Consider the following 9,104-nt stretch of genomic DNA (forward strand, 5'->3'; position numbering starts at 1 on the left):
TCCTGTGGTTAGGATAACTCTGTGTAAAGAGGTTAACCCCATAGGCGTTACAAAGCTCTGTCCTGCTAAATATTTTATCCAAAGAACTTCATAAGATTTTGTCTGGACTCTGATTCTTTCCTGCTCTATAGCAGAGGATATGCTCAAAATATTGAGTGTTGTCAGACAATCATGGTGCTGCTTGGACTTCTATGTTCTAAAAAATTACAAAGTCAGGATGTTCTGATATTAGGGACTGAGTGTTCAAATTGTCAAGTTGCAAATGACAAAAAGCATCCTTCATGATGACTGCTGGGCTAACTAACGTTTCACAAAAACAAATAAAATTCCAGATTGCTATCCAAAGCTTATGGCAGCTATAAGGTCAAGGAAATATTTTACCGTGTTAAATACAGAATGTAAGTAAAGTATCAAAAAGAAAGAAGTCTAGAAGAATATGTCTGTCTTTAATTATAGACTGCAAGCAATCATGTTGTGGGAAAAGAATAGAACTGTATAAAATGCAACTGTGTTTTTAGTTGGGTTAAATTAGAAGGCATTCTGAAAATGTCTTTTCAACAATTAACTGCTAGTCTTCTGAAGAAAATGAACACACATCAAGCTCAATTTTCTAATGTCACCCAAGCTTATTTGTAAAAGGCCAAAGGATGTTAAACTGTTATGGATTTAAATTTCTAGAAAACTCTTGTCATCTGAAGAGTGCACATGATTACTTACTGTGATGGCTAATACTTGGTGTCACTTGACTGGATCTGGTATTAACTGAAACGAGAGAGATCTTCTTGATTGGATCATCTGAAGCTGAAAGACCCACCCAGAACCCCTTGAATGAAGGGAAGGCCGGGTGCCCTTGAGGAAGGACCTTGTTATAGTACCAAAGAGTTATGCTGTTCACCTGTCAACCATCCTTCCCCAGATGGACCTGTGGCCTTTTACTAGGGTAACTGTACATTGGGGGAAAGGAAATAATCAGACTTTCTGTGGCCTATTGGATACTGGTTCTGAGTAGGGGCTTATGGAGGTCAGGTGATAAATGGAGTTTTGACTGAAGTCCGACTGACAGTGTGCCCAGTGGGTCCCCGAACTCATCCATTCTCCAGTACCAGAATGTATAATTGGGATAGATATACTTAGGAATTGGCAGAATACCTAAATTGGTTCCCTGACCTGTGGATTGAGGGTTATTATGTTTGGAAAGCTAAATGGAAACCACTGGAACTGCCTCTGCCAGGGAAAATAGTGAACCCAAAACAGTATAGCATCCCTGGAGGGATTGCAGAAATTAGTACTACCATCAAGGATTTGAAAGACACAGGGGTGGTGATTCCCACCCCATCTCCCTTTAACTCTCCTATTTGGCCTGTGCAGAAGACAGATGGGTCATGGAGAATGACAGCTGACTATCTAAAACTTAATCAAGTAGTGACTCCAATTGCAGCTGCTATTCTTTACTCGAGAAGATTAATACGTCTCCTGGTACCTGGTATGCACCTATCAGATGTGGTTTCTTTACTCGAGAAGATTAATACATCTCCTGGTACCTGGTATGCAGCTATTGATTAGGCAAATGTTTTCTTCTCGATACTGGTTCATAAGGGCCACCAGAAGCAATTTACTTTTTAGCTGGCGAGGCCAACAGTATACCTTTACTGTCCTGCCTCGTGTATATTAACTTTCCAGCATTGTGCCATAACTTGGTTCAAAGGGATGTTGATTGCCTGACTCTTCCATAAAATATCACACTGGTCCACTCTACTGATGTTATGCTGATTGGATCCAGTGAGCAGGAAGTAGCAGACAGTCTGGACTTGTTGGCTAAGCATATGCACATGAGAGGATGGGAAATAAATCCAACCAAAATTCAAGGGCCTTCTACCTCAGTGAAATTTCTAGGAGTTCAGTGGTGTGGAGCATGCAGAGACATTCCTTCTAAGGCGAAGAATAAGTTGTTTCACTTGGCCCCTCCCTCCACCAAGAAAGAAGCACAGTGCTTGGTGGGCCTGTTTGGATTCTGGAGGCAGAACATTCTTCATCTGGGTGTGTTACTACTACCCATATATCAAGTGACTCAGAAGTCAGCTACCTTTGAGTGGGGCCTAGAACAGGAAAGGGCCCTTCAACAGGTCCAGGCTGCTGTAGAAGATGCTCTGCCCCTTGGGCCATATGATCAAGCAGACCTGATGGTGCTTGAGGTATCAGTGGCAGATAAAGATGCTGTTTGGAGTCTCTGGTAGACCCTCATAGGGGAATCACAGCAGAGGCCATTGGGATTTTGGAATAAGGCTTGGACAAATTTTCTCCCTTCAAGAGACAGCTCTTAGCCTTCTATTGGGCCTTAGTGGAAACTGAACGCTTGACAATGAACCACCAAGTCACCATGTGACCAGAGCTGACAATAATGAGCTGGGTGTTATCCAAGCCCCCAAGCCATAAAGTAGGCCATGCACAGCAAAAATCCATTATCAAATGGAAGTGGTATATATGTGATCGGGTTTGAGCAGGTCCAGAGGGCACAAGCAAATTATATGAAGTTGCCCAAATGCCTATGGTTCCTACTCCTGTTACGATGCCTCCTATTCTCAAGCTTGCACCTATGGCTTCATGGTGTGTGCCCTATGATCAGTTGACTAAGGAAGACTTGGGCTTGGTTTACAGATGGTTCAGCATGCTAGGTAGACACCACTCAGAAGTGGACAGCTGCAGCATTACAGCCAGTTTCTGGAACAACCCTGAAGGACACTGAGGAAGGAAAATCTTCACAGTGGGCACAATTTTGAGCAGTGCATATGGCTGTGCATTTTGCTTGGAAGGAGAAATGACCAGAAGTACAATTATATACTGATTCATTGCTGTAGCCAATGGTTTGGTTGGATGGTCAGGGACTTAGAAGGAGCATGATTGGAAAATTGGTGAGAAAGACATTTGGGGAAGAAGTATGTGGATAGATATCTCCAAATGGGCAAAGGATGTGAACATACTTGTGTCTCATGTAAATGCTTATCAAAAAGTGGCTTCAGCAGAAGATTAGTTCAATAATCAAGCAGATTGGATGACCCACTCTGTGGATTGTCAGGCTCTTTCTTCAGCTATCCCTGTATTTGCTCAATGGGCCCATGAACAAAATGACTATGGTGGCAGAGATGGAGGTTATGCATGGGCTTGACAGCATGGACTCCCACTCACAATTGCTGACCTGGCTACAGCTGCTGCTAAGTGACAGATCTGCCAACAGGAGAGACCAACACTGATCCCCCAATATGGCACTGTTGACTGTGGTGACCAGCCTGCAACCTGGTGGCAGGTTGACTAAATTGGACCACTTCCATCTTGGAGGGGACAGCGTTTTGTCCTTACAGGAATAGACACTTATTCTGGTTATGGATTTGCCTTTTCTGCATGTAATGATTCTGCCAAAACTACCATCCAGGGACTTAAAGAATGCCTTATCCACAGTCATGGTATTCCCACAGCATCAATTCTGACCAGGGAACTCACTTCACAGCCAAAGAATTGTGACAGAGGGCCCGTGGTCATGGAATCCACTGGTCTTACCATCCTGGAGCAGCTTGCTTGATAGAACAATGGAATGGTCTCTTAAAGACACAGTTACAGCACCAATTAGGTGCCAATAGCCTGGAGGGCTTGGGCAGGGTCCTCCAGAAGGCAGTGTATGCTTTGAATCAGCATCCAATATACGGTACAGTTTCTCCTATACCCAGGATTCACGGGTCCATGAATCAAGGGGTGGAAGTGGGAATGATTCAAATCACTGTCACCCCTGGTGACCCACTAGGAAAATTTTTGCTCCTGTACCCTTGACTTGTACTCTACCAGCTTGAATGTTTTCGTTCCAGAGGAGGGAGTGCTCTGCCAGGAGAGACAACAAACATTCCATTGAACCGGAAGCTAAGACTTCCCCCTGGACACTTTGGGCTTCTGATGCCCTTAAGTCAGCAGGCTAAGAAAGGAATAACAGTATTAGGAGGGGTGATTGACTGAAGACTACCAGGGGGATATTGGACTGGTTCTCCACCATGGAGGTAATGAAGATATTATCTGGAAAACAGGAGATTCCTTAGGACAACTTTTGGTGTTACCATGTCCTGTGATTAAGGTCAATGGGAAACTGCAGCAACTCAATCCAGACAGGACAAGAAATGGCCCAGACCCTTCAAGGATGAAAGTACGGGTCACTCCTCCAGGGAAAGAACCAAGACCTGCAGAGGTGCTTGCTGATGGTGGAGGCAATATAGAATGAGTAGTAGAGGAAGATAGTTACAAATACCAACTTAGGCCACGTGACCAGTTGCAGAAATATGGATTGTAATTGAAACAAGTATTCTAAGAATAGGCTTGTGTATGGTAACATATATGTTAAGCAGATACTTGTTATTCCTTATTTGAATGTGTAATTGAGATAAGTGTTAAGTGGTTAAGTGTTGTGAACCTATATGATTATATTGGGTTATGAAACACTAAAGGACTAAGCATTCCTCGAAGACCTTATCACCTACTCTAAGATATATAATGCACTGGTCATTGTATGATATAGTTATATCATGTGAGGTGAAATTATGACCCCAACATTGTTTTCATTTGAAAATTAAGCATGACATAGAGAGATGCTATTGGGTGTCAAGTTGACAAGGGGTGGACTTGTGATGGCTTATCCTGGGTGTCAATTTGACTGGATCTGGTATAAACTGAAATGAGAGCGATCTTCTTGATTGGATAATCTGAAGCTGGAAGACACACCTTAGGTGTGGGTGTTACTTTCTGATGGCAGCCCATATAAAAGGCCAAGGCAGAGGAGAATACCTGGCTTTTTGCTGCTTGCTGTCTCTCACACTGGTGGGTTCATCTTGCTGCTGTAGACTGAAGACTAGCTGATCTTTTGGAATTTGTCAGAACTTCAGCACCAGATTGGGACTACTGAGGCATCCAGCCTCATGGACTGAATGACTATGGATTCTCAGCCTCTCCAGTGTGGTGCAGCCATTGTTGGACTACTCAGACTCTATCCTGTGAGCTAAGCTGATAAATCTCTATACATATATATTCATTCTATCAGTTCTGTTTCTTTGGAGAACCCTGACTAATACACTTCCTAAGAGAGTTCGTTCTGAAAAACACTGTGAATGAATCTCACTATCCGTTAAGTACAACATATCCCAGTACTGGGTCCAGGAAAGGAAGTGTTAAAGATACACGGTACATGATATTACCATCGGTCTATAATCTCTTGTATGTGGTGAATGAGTATGAGTGTGTGTTTGTGTATGCAAGACATATAACCATCTAGTAATTTTCATATTTCAGCAAATATTGACTATCGATACTGTTAGGTACTGTGCCAATAAACAGAAAAGTAAAAGTAACTCATGTGAAGCTTAAAGTCTTGACTGAGAGGGTGGTTACTTTTAAAAATATGAAAAATTGTAAATAACGAATATTGTTTTATGTTAAGGGTAATTGGGGAAGGGATTTGGGGACAAGAAAAATCTCTTTAAACAAACAATGGCTCTCTACTCTTGAACTTTCCCTTGCTCATAGATATCTTAGCATTGCAAGTAATTGCTCAGTATAATTTAATGAAAAGATCAGTAGAATTAAAGTTAAACAAATATCAAAATCAAACTATGGATGTTTTATCAAGTTATTTCATACCCCTTTATCTTTGGCTCTCTCTGTAAAATGGAATCAATACTATCTAGAAGGATTATTTGGAGATGTGTAACTATGTCAAGCCCATGTAAGAACTTAGTACATTATGAAATTATATCTGCTATTATTGTATTGTTGTCAATGATAGCAGTAAGAATGCATTTCTTGAGTCTTAGCCTATCTTCTTCCTTAAGAATGTAAAATGAAAGTTTTTAGGCTAATATGTAAATTTACACTGGAAAAATAATATTTCTTGTCAAATGACTTTAGGTATATGAATATGGAAGCTGCATCAATATGATCTCTCCATTCTCAAATATGAAATAAAATCAAGAAGACTGACAATGTCATTGGGAAGTTTAAGGATTAAGAAGGTAAGTCTGATTTAAATTCATTATTAGTTTATATGCTGATTGTCTATGAACATGTGGACATGAGAGATAATGTGGTTGTCTTCACAAAAGTCGCACTGTGCTTTTGAGAATAGTTTCATTGAAATAAAACATTTCAATCAAGACTTATGAATTTATTGGTTCACAATAGAACCCAATGCCACTATTCTTTTCCTAAAAATTTCCATCAGAGAGGAAAATAGCTGACAACTTCTCCAAGGGAAGAGCACTCAAAAATGAAAAAGTAGTTTGTTAGGTGTCCATGTGTTTTGAGTGAAATCTGTAAATTACTCCTGGCAATTTACTACTGCTATGATTTTAAAAATACCTGGAAAAATTAAAATAAGTTCTTAAAACTTTTAAAATATGCAGAAATAGGAAATACCTATTCATTTTATCCTATCGTTTTCAGGGTGGGAAAGGTTTATAAATGTCCGAATGAACTGGATTGATGATGAATGTGGAGCTCCTCTGAGGGTAAGTCAGGACTGAAGAATGATGCTGAAACTGTATAAAATGAATCCCTACTCTTTGTGAGAAAATATTAACCTGTCCCAAGATCATTTGTATGCATATCACCATGGACATATTCAGGTACACAATTTGAGCATGGTTCAAATCAAGTAATGCAAGGGACTCAAAATGAGTTCAAGGACCCGCCTCAGGCCTCTCTCTTATCCGCAGGCCTCTCTCTGGGGTAAGTCCATTACACCCTCCGTGCCTTGACTCTCATAGCCTCATTCACCCTTTCATCTCGGCAGCCGTTCTCTCCTACGAGTTTGGGCCCTGCCCCATTCCTTGTCTTGGGGCCCCAGACACCTGGGGAACCAACACTTCTCTGTGACGCTCTTTATCTAGACCAACTTAGTGCCTTTTCTGGGCCCCAGGAGCACTGATTTTGGGCATGGCCCTGCCCTCAACTCCCTCTGCTTCCCTGGGCCTGCACCACCTACCATCCTCTTTCTGGGACTTGGGAGCTGACCTTTCCTCTGACTGATCTTTTGCATCCAGACCAATGCAGCTTTCAGTGCAGTCCCCAGGAGGCCTTGGGGCCTCTTCCCACCCCATCTGCCTTTGAATCTCTAGGTGGCATGGCCACCAGCTGCCCTAGACCACCATCTTTCCTTGGCCAGGCTCCAAGGCCAGTCCAACCACCAAATTCCTGAGGCCAAAATCATTCCTGGAGGGATCCAGACCTTAGGCAAAAGCCTGAAATCATCTGACCTCACCTGAATTGGGTTTCTGTGGGAACTCCTGAAGACAAAAGCAATCCAACCACTCAAATATAAAATCTAAAGAGAGAACCAGAATCTTAGATGAACCAGCTTTTCATGCCCAAAAAGTAAACCACAAAGACATAAAATTCACAAAAAGAAGCAGACCTAAACTTGAAAGCCTGAGTCTCACACAAGAATCAGAAACTACAAAACAAATTCACATGTCTAAATCACAGAGAAAAAAATAATAACATGAAAAACCAAAATAACATATCCCCACCAAATACCAATAGTACTCTAGAGGAGTACAATGAAAATGCCCTAGAGATAATACAGGACACGGAACTCAAAAGAACAATTATAAACATGATAAAAGAATTCAGTGAATTTAAAGAACACACAAACAACTCAAAGAACTGAAGGAAGATAGGGATAAACTTCTGAATGAATTCAGAGAAGATTTAGAAATATTGAAAAATACTCAGGCTGAAATGAAGAAGGAAGCGAATTGGAAACGACAGGAGAAAGCCTCACCAAGAGGATGAACAAAATGGAAAACAGAGTATCAAGACTGGAAGACAAAGTAGATGAACTAGACCACACAAACAAAGATTATGAAAATTTTAAGAAATCACAAGAATGGAATATGCAGGAATTGTGTGACACCATAAAAAGACCAAACTTACAAATCATAGGCATACAGGAAGGAGAAGAATCCCAAGATAATTGCATGGACCAGATTTTCAACAGAATCGTGGAAGAAAATTTCCCAAAATTAAAGAAAGACATGCCCATACAAATGCAAGAAGCATATGGAACACCAAAAAGACAGAGCCAGAAAAGAAACTCTCCACAGCACATCATAGTAAAAACACTACACGTACAAAGCAAACAGACAATTCTGAAAGCTTCAAAAGAGAAACAACAAGTCACATATAAAGGAAAACCCATTAGGATTACAGCTGACTTTTCAGTGAAAAATATGAAAGCCAGAAGAGCCTGGACCAAAGCATTCCCAGTTATAAATGACCACAGATGCCAACCTAGATTATTATACCCAGCCAAAATATCTATTATAGTTGAAGGGGGAAGAAAAATCTTCCATGACATGAATAAGCTGAATGAATTCAAGTCCCCAAAACCAGCTCTTCAGAGAGTTCTGGAAGCAATATAAAGAGCTGAAGGAATGACTATACCCAAGGAATTGCGGAAAGAAATCCAATGAAGGTATAACTGTGGAAATGTACAGCTATATCAAGAATATACACAGAAATAAAAATGGCAGGATTCAATACCCATCTTTCATTAATATCTTTAAATATTAACAGACTGAACTCCCCAGTCAAAAGACACAGACTATATGAATGGATTAAGAAACAAAACCCATCTTTTTGTTGTCTACAAGAAACTCATCTCACTTTCAAGGACAGACAATATCTCAAAGTGAAAGGATGGAAAAAAAACATACCAAGCAAATGGCACCAAGAAAAAAACAGGTGTAGCAATCCTAATATCTGACAAAATAGACTTTAAACTGAAACTAACCAGAAGAGACAAAGAGGGCTATTTCATTTTGATCAAAGGAACAATCAATCAAGAAGATATTACAATCATGAACATATATTCACCAAACTCTGGTGCACCCATTTCATAAAAACAATATCACAGGACATTAAGACCCAGATTAACCCCAACTCCTTAATAGTAGGTGACTTCAATACCCCATTATCTCCATTAGATAGGTCAACAGAGCAGAGATTTAACAGAGAGACATCTGAATTAAACAATACCATATATCAAATGGACAACAGATATCTACCGAGTATTCCTT

General features: G+C 40.6%; 1 pseudogene; it reads left to right on the forward strand.

Annotated features, from left to right (window-relative positions):
- Positions 1-2,566: 2,566 nt before the first annotated feature.
- The window catches only part of LOC103744390, a 12,078-nt pseudogene continuing 5,540 nt past the window's right edge, over positions 2,567-9,104 (forward strand).

This window comes from Nannospalax galili, unplaced genomic scaffold (genome assembly GCF_000622305.1).
Source record: "Nannospalax galili isolate Female #2095 unplaced genomic scaffold, S.galili_v1.0 scaffold402, whole genome shotgun sequence".
Classification (NCBI taxonomy): domain Eukaryota; kingdom Metazoa; phylum Chordata; class Mammalia; order Rodentia; family Spalacidae; genus Nannospalax; species Nannospalax galili.